The 17,153-nt window shown below is 34.5% G+C and overlaps 1 long non-coding RNA gene across 1 annotated transcript; it reads left to right on the forward strand.

Annotated features, from left to right (window-relative positions):
* The first annotated feature begins 1,589 nt into the window (after window positions 1-1,589).
* Window positions 1,590-7,864, forward strand: LOC118763278. The gene is made up of 4 exons (XR_004999029.1): window positions 1,590-1,600; window positions 1,922-1,945; window positions 4,506-4,515; window positions 7,742-7,864. It is a non-coding gene; the product is annotated as an uncharacterized LOC118763278 (long non-coding RNA).
* The last annotated feature ends 9,289 nt before the right edge of the window (window positions 7,865-17,153 follow it).

Here is a 17,153-nt window from a genome sequence, read left to right on the forward strand (position 1 = left end):
TTATATTTTAGGTCTGAAATTTAACGTGAAATTGATAAGATATGGTGAGATGGTGTGTGACAAAGACGCGAAATATGAAACAAAGAGAAAATTAACAGAAAAAAGGCTTGAGAAGCATAACAGAAATTGATATTTGAAGAGAAAAAAAGAGACTAAGACACAGTAACATTAAACAAAATAATAATAATAATAATAATCATGATAAAAATAATAAAAATAATAATAATAAGAAGAAGAAGAAGAATGATAATAAAAATAAAATAATAATAATAATAATAATAATAATAATAATAATAATAATAATAATAATAATAATAAGAAGAAGAAGAAGAAGAAGAAGAAGAAGAAGAAGAAGAGAAGAAGAAGAAGAAGAAGAAGAAGAAGACGAAGAAGAAGAAGAAGAAGAAGAAGAAGAAGAAGAAGAAGAAATGTCCAAATAGAATATTGATTTGAAGGAAACGAGAGATAAAAAGAAGAGAAGCTACGAAAGGAATATATGTGGAAGATATAAACTTAAAAGGAAGTGAGGAAAGAAAGAAAAAGGAAAGGATAAAAAAAAATTATAAAAACTAAGAAATAAAAATAAAAATGATAGCTTGAAATAAAATGGCAGCTTGAACGACAGTTTAAAAAAATGGAGATAGAGAAAGGAAAATGAGAGAGACGGGGAGAAGAGGAATGGGGAGGGTAATATGAGACTTGATAGCATAATAACATATTTAAAGGGAATATATTTAAACAACTGGAAAGAGAATAAATATAGGATGTCTGGAATACAACGCAGGATTGAAAGAGAAATGAAGTACGAACAGTTGTAAACTGTTAAACGGCGGCACACAAACACAAACACGCTTGCATAATGTGTGTGTGTGTGTATGTGTGTGTGTGTGTGTGTGTATGCACACAGAGAATATATTAGGTTAAATATGAATACAGTAAATATCGTAAATTATTTTTAACCGTGTATTTGGAGCAGATAAATACAGGGTGCTGACGGCATTTAAGGACAGATTTATGGTTTAATAAAAAAAAAAAAACGCTTATATAGAAACAGAAAAAAAAACTGAATATCAATAAAAATAATGTACAGATAAAGCTAAGTTAACAATTTAATAATTTCTTTCCCTAAAACCACCATAAGCATCGATAACTCCCTCTACGCGGGATCGGAATCATTTACAAGCTCGAATTAAATGGTCCTTGTTCATTTCGGGAATGACTCGAACTATGGCGACTTTTAAAAATAAGGATATATTTTATTCAGAGACAGAATTTAGTGAACTTTGTACAGACATTGAAATTTTATTATTTTATAATAAAATGGCCAGTGATTATTTTGGACTAGAATATCTTTAAATTAATATTATTGACGATCCATAGAAACATTTTATGACCGTTGTAAATTTGAATTGTTAACGCTCACCCTTCTAAGCATAGGTATATTTTAAATTAGCCTATTTTATAATTTAGCAGTCCTTGCATAGAATGTTTGTCTACTTTTTGAAAAAATATCACCCTGAGGAGACTCATATGTATAAACGTAATTTTTTATAAATTCACTAGTGGATATGGGTCGAAAAAAATTGTTGTATTTATATTTGTTTTAGTTGTTTGTTATATTACATTATATCATTTCATAGTATATCATATCATAATGTAAACAGATTTTTAATATGTCAATTCTATTTCTCTTATTTCCTTTAATAATTGTATATTGTAATTATACCCTGTAATTTGTGGTATTCTACTGAAGTACCAGTGAAAATTGGATGTTTTATATTCCTTTGAAGGAAATGATTTACATATATATACGACAGATTTCCTTACACACACACACACACACACACACACACACACACACACATATATATATATATATATATATATATATATTATATATATATTTATATATAAGGACGAGTTTCTTTCCTTTTCCGCCTACCAAGTACACTCACAATACTTTGGTCGGCCCGCCACTATAGTAGAAAACAGTTTCCCAATGTGACACGCAGTGGAACCGAACCCAGAACCATGTGGTTGGGAAGCAATCTTCTTACCTTACAGCCATACATGCGACTAAATAATATGCTTTTTCTGAAAATTCAAACTCTTTTGTAGCTTTCTTTTAAACTATGATTTCTTAATATCACTGCTGACAGCATTTAGTATATTTTATTTTAATCGTTGAATCATTTTGTAATTAAAGGTCGGAAAAAAAACCCGTAATATTCTTGTTGTTATAGAGAAATTTTATATCTCATCTTAGAGCGGAAGACCTAATGTCTCGTTTTGAATATTAATTTTGGTCTCTTTAGATATAAATTTCATTTAGACCACAATTTTCTCCCTGCATGATCTCCAAAAACAGTTAAACATATAATATTTGCAGAAAAAATGTTATCAAATAAACTGCAGGATATTAACGAAGAAAAGTTCTGGGTTACTTCCAGATCTCTTCATCCGTTTTATAGTGTATATAAATATATATATACTAGGAGACGGAATCATTTATCCTAAAATCTCGAATAGCCATATTGTTCTTGTAAAAACCATATGTCTAACTGTAGCAATAATATATATATATGATTAATTAGACCTAATGTATCTGATACAGGAATAATTAACAAATTCTATTAAATATATTACTCGCTTATAGTTATTGAAATTATGCGAAGCTTAAATTAATTGGTGGAAAACGCTCTCTAATAAATTATACTGTAATTTGCTAAAATTTGGTGGTATCAAAAACTATAACGCTTACATTACAAAATCTCTCAAACTGCGCCTCAGGCCTACGCCAATGTCGTTTATGACTAATAGAGAAATAGATACAAAGCCTATCAGCTGTCTATTGCTATAAGAACAAATTAATGGGTTGGATTTATTAATCTAGGTTGATATATATTTCGTATCTACTCACCTTCATTTTTATGTATGAATAGATAGGACTTCGAAGGCGGACATATATAAGAATCTTTAGCGCGCCGAGGAAAATGCTTAGCGGAATTTCGTCCGTCCTTATGTTCTGAGTAAAAATTCTGTCAAGCTCGACTTTGCTATCCATCCTTTCGGGGTCGATAAAAGTAGCCCCAGTTGAACACTGGGATCGATTTAATCGAATTAGTCCCTCTCACAAAATTTGAAACCAATATAGGTTGCTTCTGACTGAGGCGAGCTGGCACACGCGTTAGCACACCGGGCGAAATGCGTAGCCGTATTTCGTCTGCCGCTACGTTCTGAGTTCAAATTCCACCGAGGTCGACTTTGCCTTTCATCCTTCCGGCGTTGATTAAATAAGTACCAGTTACGCACTGGGGTCGATGTAATCGACTTAATCCCTTTGTCTGTCCTTGTTTGTCCTCTCTATGTTTAGCCCCTTGTGGGCAATAAAAAATAAGAAACGTTAGCAGAAATTCTTGGCGGCATTTCGTGTCTTTACGCTCTGAGTTCAAATTCCACCGAGGTCGACTTTACTTTTCATTGTTTCCGGGTCGATAAATTAAATAACATTTGCATAGTGGGGTCGATCTAATCGACTTGCCTCCTCCTGCTAAATTTTGGGCCTTGTGCCTAGAGCAGAAAAGAACAGATACTGCTTCTCTTTAAACTAAGGTATTTAAAGATTAAATTTATCAAAAGTCAATTATTATTTGTTTTATCTTTTACTTTTCCACTAATGTTATATCTGTTACGTTCAAAAGCATTAAATATACTTAAGTCATATGTTGCAATATATGTTTGAAAACCAACATCACTATGAAATAAATTTTCCTTATCTGATACTAATTAAAACACAAATTTATCGTAAAACGTTTTGTCAAGTTGGATGTGGTTGCTGTTGAAATTATTAACTACATCAATAAATTTTCACACCATAGAATTCCCTTGAAAAATCCCTATATAAATATTAAGAAGATCGTCCCTTTCTCTTCATTCCTGAATTCACAATGTTCAGTGAAGGAAAAAGAAACACATACTATGAATTTCCTTCAAACAGTAATTAATCAAATCTCTGATTTTAATAACATGTTTCACTTTGTAATATATCTGGTTAATAAGTTACAGAATGTATCATGCTGAAAATTCCTAATAAGAAGGATTACCATAAAATATAAATTGCAAGAACTTCGTAATAGATAACCAAAGAGGAAAATCTAAATGAGGTTTCCTACGTTACCTCCCATTTATTGAAGCTTACCGATGGAGAGAACCAGATGCGCATATATTTACAAATACAAATGCATATATATATAGATGCATATAGGCACACACACACATATATATATATATATACATGCATATACATATATAAATATATACATATATGTATATATATATATATATATAATATATATATATATATATATATATATATATCAAATAAAATCAAAAACAGAACGCAAAGGATATCGCGGTACACGTGTTTCAAGCTTTATAAACGACCTGTTCTTACATCAGTGAATAATGGATATAAAAGATGGTGTAAGAACAGGTCGTTTATAAAGCTTGAAACACGTGTTCCGCGACATCCTCTGTGTTCTGTTTTTGATGTTATTTGATATATTCCTCTCACCTCTGCCACTAGTTGGCGTATACAGGTGCTTACACCCTAAATTTGCAGTACCTATTATATATATATATATATATATATATATATATATATAGAGAGAGAGAGAGAGAGAGAGAGAGGGAGAGGGAGGGAGAGAGAGAGAGAGAGAGAGAGAAGAGAGAGAGAGAGAGAGGGAGAGGGAGGGAGAGAGAGAGAGAGAGAGAAAGAGATATATAGATAGATAGATAGATTGATAAATACATACATGCATGCATACATATATACATATATACAAACATGCACACACAAACACACACAAATATGTATATATAAATTTTCTATTTGTGTGTAAGAAGGCTACCAATGGTTTCATGAAGGGCTTCTTTTATTTTTTTAATACTTTTATACGCTTCAGCTCTATGGCTGCGGCAACGCTGGTGCACCGCCGGAGTAATCACCTGGCAAGGCATTAAATAGCTGTGGTCCTTTGAATCTCAAGATATTGCAATACATGGTCCTCACACTACACGGGATAACTGGGACCTTTATAAAAGTGTATTGACGTCCACTTCGGAGCCTTGAATAGCTCTCGATACCAACGTTTAGTGCCAGCCTCTCCTGGATCTTCCATGTGTATAATCACTGCATACCTTCACAATTATTCAAGCCTGCCTCAGTGGAACTGTTAGAACTCGCAGGTACGTATATACATGCATACATACATACACACACACACACACACATATATATATATATGCACACACACATGTATATACATACATGCATGCATACATACATACATACATACATACATACATACATACATACATACATACATACATACATATATATATACATATGAAGGGTGCGCTGAATAAACTGTCGTCTAAATTACGCAAAAATGAAAATAATAGATATCATATTTTAACTGATATATTTACCAAAATTCATAAAACTATCTTTAAATACTAAAGAGTAAATTTATTCAATAAAATCGTGTACGTATGTAAGTATATATATATAGAAATATATACACATATATATATAAATATATATGTATATATATTGCGTACGTATGTAAGTATATATATATATATATATATATATATATATATTTATATATATATAAAATAAAATATTAGGGAATAAATCCAAACTTACAGTGAAAAATCAGATCTTGGATTGAATCCAATTTTATAGTAAAATATTATATTATATTAAATTAGAGATAAAACCACCATTAGGCAAATCAAACAGTGAAAAACTTAAGCCAATACATAAAATTAATTAATTTATATTATTTTGAATATATATCAAAATTATAAAAAATTTAATAAAAGATAATGAGTAAAACACTACGATCGTTTCATGGCTGTCCAATTCTTAATAATTCGAGTTATGGTTACAGTCAATCTTCAGGTGATTGAAATATCTAAAATATAATCAGGAATATTTAAACAATATTTTTAAGATATAAATAATATAATAAATTACCGATATTAGATTATGGGTGGGTTTCCTACCTTATAAATTAAAATTAATATTTAACATTAAGTTCTATGTTTTTAGTTCGATAATAGAGTTTATTATAAGTAAAATTATTATATTATTTATATCTTTAAAATATTGTTTAAATATTTCTGATTATATTTTAGATATTTCAATCATCTGAAGATTGACTGTAACCATAACTCGAATTATTAAGAATTGGACAGCCATGAAACGATCGTAGTGTTTTACTCATTATCTTTTATTAATTTTTTAATAATTTTGATATATATTTAAAATAATATAAATTAATTAATTTTATGTATTGGCTTAAGTTTTTCATCGTTTGATTTGCCTAATGGTGGTTTTATCTCTAATTTAATATATATATATATATATAATATATGTATGTATGTATATATATATATGTGTGTGTCTCTATTTATATCGAGTGCGTATGTATGTATACATCTACATGTGTAATTGTACCAATAAGCGCCTGATTGCTTTGTTGCGTATGCGCGGGTGAATGTGGGTGCGAGTTGAATCAGAATATATGTTATGCGAATTTATTGATGCAGTATGAGAGATAAAATTTTGATATATTTTATTTGACAGCAATCAATATTGTCTTCCTGTGCTAGAGGAGCATTTAGCGACAAATTAGCACATTGAGAAACTTTGGAGAACTATGAAAATAGCTGTCGGTACCCTTAATTTTCTTTCTATTATTTAAAGATTTTCTTACGTATTTTAATTCAGAAATATTGACTAGAAGCTATATAGACCGTCTACTGTGGATTAGAAATGATAAAAATTATAATCGTGACTCTCTGTGGTAACTGTATTGCCTACGTGAGCTGACAGCACTTCGAGATGCAATTAAAATTCTTTTCGATGAGTGACAAGCAGAAATTAAACGGAAAATATATTAATTGCTACATTGTTCCATATATATATATTTCTAATTCTCTCTGTATAAATGTGTGGATTTAGTTTTGTATACATAAGTGTTTGAGAGTGTGTACATACATACAAGCATATATATATATATATATAATACTTTATAATTATATATTTATAATTATAACAAGTGTTTGGCTTTACGCCTCACCACGCAACTGCTAAGGCTTCTATTACCACATTAAAATCTCTGAGAAATAACACGCTATATTGCAGACAAACAAAACAAAAATAATGTATATACAAGGTTGGTCAACCCTATACCCGAATCAGATTTCTAGCTTAAAGTAAAATTAAAATATTTCACTTACTGGTATCATCAGCGGAAGTACTTAATGAGATAGACTTTCGAGTGTTTCAATATATGCCTCCAACCGTCGATATTGGATGACCAATATCCATCAACACTCGTAAAAATATACCACAAAGTATAATTCACATCCCTCCTTTGTACACACGTGTTATCTGTTATTATCTAGACTGCAGTAAATGCAGTTTCGATCATGGAGTAAATTTATTCAAATATGATTTTAATCAATCGAAATTTTATCCCATGGAGTACTTCCGTTGATGAGATCAGTGACATATTTTAATTTTACTTTTAGGTTGAAATCCGCATCGGGTACGGAGTTGACCAGCCTTGTATATTCATTATTTTTGTTTTGTTTACCTGCAAAATAGTTTGTTATTTCTCGGAGGTTTTAAGGTGGTAATAGGAGCCTTAGCTTCTACTTCTGGCAGTTGCGTGGTAAGGCGTAAAGCCTAACTCTTGTTATAATTATAAATATATAATTATAAAATATTTTGTAAAATGTATCTATAAGGTTTTATTTCCGCACTGACCACCTGGTAAAATTTTTTTTTGATTTTACCCTATATCAAAATTAATACATACATACATACATACATACATACATGCATACATACATACATACATACATACATACATACATACATACATACATACATGCATACATACATACATACATATATATTTAACAGCGAAAAACGCGAACAAAGTAAAGATGGCAAGGATGGAGACGCGGGCGCAGATGAGGAGGGTCACCCCCCACCTGGTGGACGCCCAGGAAGAAAACTCCAGCGAGAGGCCTGCCCGGGAGGTGAACCCAGGTGCGGATGCTCCTACCGGCACCAAAAGCCATGGACATGGAGATGAAGAAGCCAAAAAAAGAGGAAAAACTGAAGCTAAAACTCAGACAAATCCAAGGGGCAAGGCAGCCAGGGATAGAGGCAAACCTAACTATCCATATGCCAAAAAGGATGGAAACAAGCAGCGCACACGGGTATGTAGGTTCTACCTGAAAGGTGCCTGCCGGCATGGAGAGGAAGGTGCAGGCTGCCGCTTTGCACATCCGGGACCCTGCCACAGAAACCAACCACCGAAAGGAAATGGGATGGACCACGCATCACCTGCCCCAAAACGGAGGTACGCAGATGTGGTGCGTACCACAAACCACCAACGTGTTGTTGAAAGGGCAGCTGCTGAGCAGGAATCTTTTTTGTGCATGGCACAAAAGATTGTACAGCAGCTAACCTGGCTCCATCAGGCTCAGGCTCGCAGATGGAACTGCCCACGGTTCACAAGACCGCCACAGCAGATGGACCCAGGGTGGACACCGCCGGCAACAGCATACACCTCACCTCGATGCTCCTACTGAACATCAGAGAACTACTACCACACAGTAACAGGACAAAAGTCCCATTCCTGAGAGACTTTGTCGCATGCAATCAAGCCTTATGCATAGCACTCACAGAAACGGATCTGAAACCGGACATAGCAGATGCGGAATTACACATACCACAGTATGTTGTACTACGGACCGACAGGAAAGAAAGGAGTCATGGAGGAGTTGCTATGTACATCCGTGGGGACCTCACACCCCAGGTCCTTTTGTCATACTCAAACTCGGTGTGTGACACACTAATTGTACACATAAGGCAACTTGATGTAGTTGTGTGTGCTACATATCGCCCTCCAGATGCCCCAAGTCATATGGGCAAGTTTGAGGACTGCCTTTTAAAAATAGAAGAAGTTCTAACCACATTAGAACAACACATAAGTGTACTTCTCATGGGAGACTTCAATCTACCGAATGTCAGATGGCCCGAGGGCCTTTCTCTCCCAGGAATGACAAGATGTGAACGAGGACAGGCGAGGTCCCTCCTGAACCTCACCAACACCCTGTACATGGAGCAAGTAATACTCCATCCAACCAGGGCAGGTAACACACTGGATCTCTGCTTCACAAATAATATGGATCTCATCTATAATGTGAAAGTGACACCGACACTACTCTCGGATCACAACATGGTAGAGCTGACCATGTACGGGCCAAAAGAGAGCACGGACATGCAGCCTACAAGAAACCCTCAGAATCTTTCCAGCTTGAACTTCAATAAGGCAAACTGGAAACAAATTGAGAAAGAGATCCTCAAACAAAACTGGCCTAAATGTCTCTCCTCGCCGGACATCGACATGATACTTCAACAATTCATGTCTGTAATGCAAGCCATATGCTACAAATGTGTCCCAGAGAGAAAGGCCACTGTACACAAGAACAAAATCCCCAGAGAGAGGAAAATTTTAATGAGACGGCGTACAAAAATTTCAAATCGCCTAAACAAACAAATTGAAAGCAGTGAAAAGTCCCGCCTGAAAATAAAACTGTTGGAATTGAAACTTGTCTGCAACTCTCCCATGAGAAGGAAAGAGCAGACAAAGAAGCCTGGGCTATAGACAACATAAAAACTAACCCCAGAGCTTTCTACAGGTATGCAAAGAAACAGCTACGGTGCACTGTAGGATAGGGCCACTCCTTGAAAAGGATGGCACACTCACAGGAAAACCAATGAGGGTAAGTGAAATACTGAATGAACAATTCAAGAGTGTTTTCACTCCACCCCTTGGGCATTTCCAAATCAGCAATCCAACTGACTTCTTTACCACTGCAGATATAGAATCAGAGGCGGCGACGATAAATTACATCGACATAAAGGAAGACGATGTAATAAAGGCTAGAGATGAAATGAAAATAGACTCAGCTATTGGCCCCGATGGATTCCCGGCAATCCTCCTAAAAGTATGTAAGAGAGTCTTAGCAAGACCACTGCAGTTCCTCTTTCAGAGCTTCCTTGCAGCTGGCAAACTTCCAAGAAAACTGAAGGAAGGTAAAATATGCCCCATTCATAAAGGAGGTAGCAGAGCGGAGGCCAAGAACTACAGACCTATCTCTCTGACCTCACACATCAGCAAGGTCATGGAACGAATAGTCAGAAGGAAACTAATCACCTTCCTTGAAGAAAATGACTTGCTGCCTGACACCCAACATGGTTTCCGACCAGGAAGAAGCTGCTTAACTCAGCTCCTGCAGCACTATGACTGGGTGCTGAAACAACTGCTCAACCACTCAAATGTGGAAGTCATATATCTCGACTTCGCAAAGGCCTTCGATAAAGTCGATCATGGAATGATATGTCACAAACTGCGTGATCTTGGCATAGTTGGAAAACTAGGAGAATGGCTTCACGACTTTCTGAAGAATAGAAGTCAGGTGGTAGTAGCCAATGGTGTCACTTCCATTAGCACGCAAATAGTGAGCGGTGTTCCACAGGGCACTGTTTTGGGACCACTACTGTTCATAATGGCCCTCTCAGATATGCCCTCAGCCACGCAGAGAGCCACGATCACAAGTTGCAGATGATACAAAAGTTTCACAGGCAATACAGAACCCTGAGGACACTAAGCACCTGCAATATGAGCTGGACGAAATATACAAGTGGGCTGAAAAGAATAGCATGCAGTTCAATGCTGAAAAGTTTCAAGCTTTATACTATCAGCATGCAAAACTGAATGCAATACCCAAGGAATACACTGGACCCGGAGGGATTGCAATCCCAGAGGCACAATCAGTGCGTGACCTGGGTATTCACATGAGTGATGACGCGACCTTCATGTACATGTTGCTAAACTGACAATGAAATGCAGACGGCTGGCTGGATGGATTCTTAGAACCTTTAGAACAAGAGAACAAGAAACCATGATGGTCCTCTGGAAGACACTTGTCCTAAGCCACTTTGACTATTGCTCTCAGCTATGGTCACCATCCAGTGTCAAGTTGATCACAGAACTTGAGGCGATCCAACGAAGCTACACGAAGAAGATAGCCTCTATGCAGAATGTAAGCTACTGGGAAAGACTCAAGAGATTAAAATTATATTCCTGGAGCGTAAGCGGGAAAGATATGCCATAATATACATCTGGAAGATCCTGGAGGGAAGTGTCCTGAACTTTGGCATCGAGAGTTACGCAAATGCCAGAACTGGGCGCCACTGCGTGGTGCCTAGGACTCCAAACTTGCCATCAAGATATAGGACAAGATTCTGTGATAGCCTGGGCTTCCGAGGCCCACAGCTCTTCAATATCCTCCCGAAGAACCTGAGAGACCTGCATGGGGTGGATACAGGTGTCTTTAAAATGGAGCTGGATCTTTTCCTGTCAGGTGTCCCAGATGAACCAACTTCACGGCAGGAGGGGCAGATGAGGGCAGCTGCATCGAACTCTCTCATGCACCAAATAGCAGTTGCTAGAAAGCCTCCATGAAGTGAAACCAAGTAGCAACACCAAATGGCGGTGCCCCAGCATGGCCACAGCTCATAAGCTGAAACTAGAATCAATCAATCAATCAATCATATATATATATATATTTACTACAGACTGCTACTACTGCTATTTCGGCCGATGGTCATTTTCACATTTACAGCCAACGAATCTAGTCAACGCATAAGACAGCCATTATGCCCCCCCCCACAAAACACTATTATGTGGACTCTGTTGAGACTAGTAAGAAACAATTACGAACTCTTTTTATTACACTTAACTTTTAAAAATATTTTTGATAAGGTTTGTTTTTTCAAGAAGAACCGAAACATGTAAAATCTCTAAGAAAATAAAAATGTATCTTATATAGTGGCGTTTTCAAATTTCTTTTTTATAAATATATATATATATATATATATATATATATATATATATATATACATATATATATATATCTATATATATAAGCATATATAAATTAAATACTGAGATATTCTATTAACATTCAGTAATTTAATTATATTACAATATTGCATTAAATATTATGAATATAATATATAACATATTATATTCATAGTATTTAATGTAATATTGTAATATAAATAAATTATTGAATGTCAATAGAATATCTGTATATTCAATTTATCTTTATTATTCAATTACACCTTAATTTATATGGTATCCAATTGAAGTAGCAATGAATTGGATGTTTAACACACTCCTTGAAGGATTTCTTTTCCTCAGTTCTTTAATTGATATATATATATATATATATATATATATATATATATAACTGTGTGTGTATACATATGTATATATATATATATATATATATGTGTGTGTGTGTGTGTGTGTGTGTGTGTGTGTGTGTGTGTGTGTGTATGTTTGTGTATATATATATATATATAATCATGTTTACAGACATATATATTTTCATTATTCAGTACCACTTTTAAAAAAACGGAGTAGATTGCATTAGTGTATTTAAGCTGGAGCTGATTCTGTGGCATATTATTCTAGACCGGCGTTTAGCCAATGTGTTAGGGTGTTCCGATCGCGAGATCGTGCTTTCGAATTCTTCTCAGGAGGTTTGTTTTATTTTCGAGCATAACACTTCATTTTTCACGTTACTTCATTTTACTCGGGTTTATATGGGTATCTCCGCGTTGAGAAAGTATGTTGGACTAGTACCCTATCCAACTAGATGGCATTATTCAAAATTCGAAATAGTGCGAAGTGCATTGTGACCATTGGCTTAAATTGATATCCGTTAATTTGTACATATACGTATGTACATATGTTCGGTCACCCCATAAGTAATACGTTTTTTTCAATTGTATGAACTAAAAGTCGGAGGTGGACGGGATGAACTACCTGCCTCAACTTGCTATAAAAGCGGGTAGTACTTTTGCCTTATTCTGAATTTGGAAGAGTGTAGCTCGATTTTGACAGTTTTTCAATGTTATAATGGAAGTGACATCTATCAAGAAGGAGACATCTCCACATCTGGAAATAAAAATTTATCAATCATCGGATATACAAGACTAATAAAATATAGCATGGATCCATTACTACTGCAGGCTTCCGATCTTCATATCCTGCTTTTCTGTCCCAGAGTTATCAAAAATCGGAACGAAAATAACGATGAGAAAATACAGTCAACACGAAACTGATTGTTAAGTCTATCCGAGATCACTTTGTACTTTCCTTCGAAATATTTTTTTTTTTACCGTTATCGCCAAGTTAATATGGCAGTCCATAAATATAGTCTCATTTAGAGAGACTTAGAAATAATAATATTTCCTTTTTTTTTTCTTTCTTCTAATTTAATAATTTAACTGCTTTGTCATTTATGTTCGGCGACTCACAAATCTATATTAATACACTGCTCTCTGGTTAACACCTTAACGTAAATACTTTAATATATTAAAGTTTGAGGAGCAGAAAAACAAGACCACATAACTTACTATATCGGTATAGGTTTCAAATTTTGGCAAAAGGCTAGTAAGTTGGTGAAAGGGCATAAGTTGATGACATCGGCGCCAGCGTTCAACTCTACTTATTTTATAGACCCCTAAAGAATGAAAGGCGACGGTGAAGTCGGTGGATATCGAACTCAGAAAGTAAAGATAGACAAAATGCCGGTAAGTGTTTTGCGCAGCATGTTAACAATTCACTGCCTTAATAATAATAATAGTAATAGTAATAATAATAATGGTAATAATACACTCTATTATAGGCACAAGAACAGAAATTTTTAGGTGGTGGTGGGGTGTGGGAACTAGTCAATTTCATTGATTCACTGATTCACTGGTACTTAATTTATGGACTCTGAAAGAATGAAAAGAAAAGTCGACCTCGGGGAATTTGAAATCAGAACGAAATACCGCTAAGTATTCTGTCAGCTCGTCGTCTTAGTAATAATAATAGCAACCCTCTCTACTAAAAGCACAAGGTTTAAAATTTGGAGGAAGGGGGTTAGTCGATTACATCGACACCAGTGTTTCACTGGAACTTAATATATCGACGCCAAGAGGATGAATAGTAAAGTCAACCTCGGCAGCATTTGAACTCAGAACGTAACGACGTGCGATATACCGCTAAACATTTCGTCTAGCGTGCTAAGGATTCCGTCAGCTCAACGCCTGAGTAATAATAATAATATAATAATAATAATAATATAATAATAATAATAATAATATAATAATAATAATAATAATAATATAATAATAATAATAATAATAATAAGAATAATAATAATAATAATAATAATAATATAATAATAATAATATAATAATAATAATAATATATAATAATAATAATAATATATAATAATAATAATATAATAATAATAATAATAATAATAATATAATAATAATAATAATAATAATAATAATAATAATAATAATAATAATATAATAATAAATAATAATAATAATATAATAATAATAATAATAATAATATAATAATATAATAATAATAATAATAATATATAATAATAATAATATAATAATAATATAATAATAATACAATAATAATAGTAGTAGTAGTAGTAAGTAGTAGTAGTAGTAGTAGTAGTAGTAGTAGTAGTAGCGCAGCAGCAGCAGCAGCAGCAGTAGTAGTAGTAGTAGTAGTAGTAGCAGTAGTAGTAGTAGTAGTAGTAGTATAGTAGTAGTAGTAATAATAACAATAGTAATGCAAGACTCAGAAGATCCAACAAAACCTGTGATGAAGAGAAAATAACAATAATAATGATAATAATAATAATAATAATAATAATAATAATAATAATAATAATAATAATTAATGATAAAAATAATCATAATGATAATAATAATAATAATAATCTAACACAACATATGTAAACATGCGTGGAACATCACGATCATCCCCGACCCCAAACACCATGTACAAAGGAACTACGAAGAAATTAAATGCCACCGATACTATTCCACCCAAGAATAACAATCGAGAGGTACGTACATTAAACTTACAACAAAGAATGTACGAAAAACTACACGTGCGAAATAATGTGACAACAGAAATAAACGGACCGGTACCCTACGAAAATGACGACAGTCAAAATAATGGGCCGGACGTTGTACCTCATGTCCCGCAAATAAAACCCAAAAGACGTAAATGGACACGTGAGGAATACATTTCTATCTTACACGCATACTTCACAGCAGTGCTCTACCCCAATGAAAATACAACAACACATACATATAAAATATGGAAGGAAAATAATAGAGATATAGACTTGGATACAGCAATGAAACCTAATAAATTAGCTAACGTACGAAGATACATTTTCAAAGCCAAAAAAATATCAGAAATAGAAATAGAACATTGAAAAGAAAAAATACACCAGGAAAATGTAGATAGAAGCCACACAACAATGCCCAATAATATAAACACTGAAACTGTAAAACACGAAGACAAACGCAACATTCCCAACAAACACGATGTAAAAAACGAAGGGGAGCCTAATGATTATGATAATATAAAAAATAAAATAATCAAAGAACTGAAAACCACAGAGCTCAAAATGGACCACCGACCATACCTCCCAAGAATCAAAATAAACGAAATAACAACACCAATTATAAAAAGCATAAACCTAGCCGTCACTGAACTAATAGCCACTGAAACAAAAAAAAGTGATATCACTGAGCTAAATGACTTAATATACGCAGCAGCCACTGCAGCCACAAAAGAAGCTGGATACTCACCCAAACCCGCCCAAACAGGAGTACCACCACCCAAACAAACCCTGTGGATAAATAACAACGCTTCTTTGAACAAAACAAAAGGTTCAACTCCAACCCCAAAAAGTTCTACCAAGAACTGGACAAAAATAAAATAGAAGTCACTGCAGCACCAACGGCAGAAGAATTGGAAGAATTCTGGAGAGAAATATGGTCGGCGAACGAACAGCCAAAAAAAGGAGTATCAAAATAACAAACTCGGCATCTGAACAACTTTGGACCCCCATAACAACTGAAGAGGTCACCCAGGCACTGCAAAAACTAAGCAACTGGAAGGCACCTGGGCATGACAAGATCCCCAACTTCTGGTTGAAATATCTAACAGGAATGCACAAAAAGCTGGCTGAAAACTTTAACAACATACTAGCAGAGCCAGAGACAATGCCTGAATGGCTCACGAAGGGGAAAACCATTTTAATTCCCAAATCAAATGAAACAGCAAAACCAGAAAACTACAGACCAATAACCTGCCTCCCTACTATGTTCAAGGCATTTACTGCAGTGATATCGCAAAGGCTGAACAAGCACCCCGACGAAAACAAACTGTTCCCAGAAGAGCAGAAAGGATGCCGCAAAGGCTCATATGGCTGTAAAGATCAACTAATGATTAATAAAGCCATAACTGAAGACAGCCACAGAAAGAAGAAAGGCCTCAGTATGGCCTGGATTGACTACAAAAAGGCGTTTGATAGCATCCCCCACACATGGATCCTCGAAACACTAGCCATTACCAAAGTAGCACCAACAATCATAAAATTCATAGAGCACTCTATGAATAAATGGCAAACAGTCCTACACCTCCAAACAAAAGAGGGACTCATGAAAACCAAAGACATCCCCATTAGAAGAGGAATATTCCAGGGAGACACGCTCTCTCCACTCCTTTTCTGCTTGGCACTGTCACCTCTATCTGATATGCTAAATAGAACTGGATGCGGATATAAATGTTACGGCAAAACGATCAGCCACCTTTTATATATGGATGACCTAAAACTATACGCTGCAAATGACAAACAGCTGGAAACACTATTAAAGACAGTTCATGGATTTACCAAAGAAATAGATATGAAATTTGGATTAGAAAAATGCGCCAAAGTAACCATGAAAAGAGGAAAACTAGTTAAGAGTAACAACATCACACTAGATAAAATCAGTGAACTAAAAGAATTAGACCAAAGCCAAACTTACAAATACTTAGGAATCCATGAACTAGATAAGACACAACACACACAAATGAAAGAGAAAATAAAAAAAGAATATTATAGAC

Source organism: Octopus sinensis, linkage group LG4, assembly GCF_006345805.1.
Source record: "Octopus sinensis linkage group LG4, ASM634580v1, whole genome shotgun sequence".
Taxonomy (NCBI): Eukaryota; Metazoa; Mollusca; class Cephalopoda; order Octopoda; family Octopodidae; genus Octopus; species Octopus sinensis.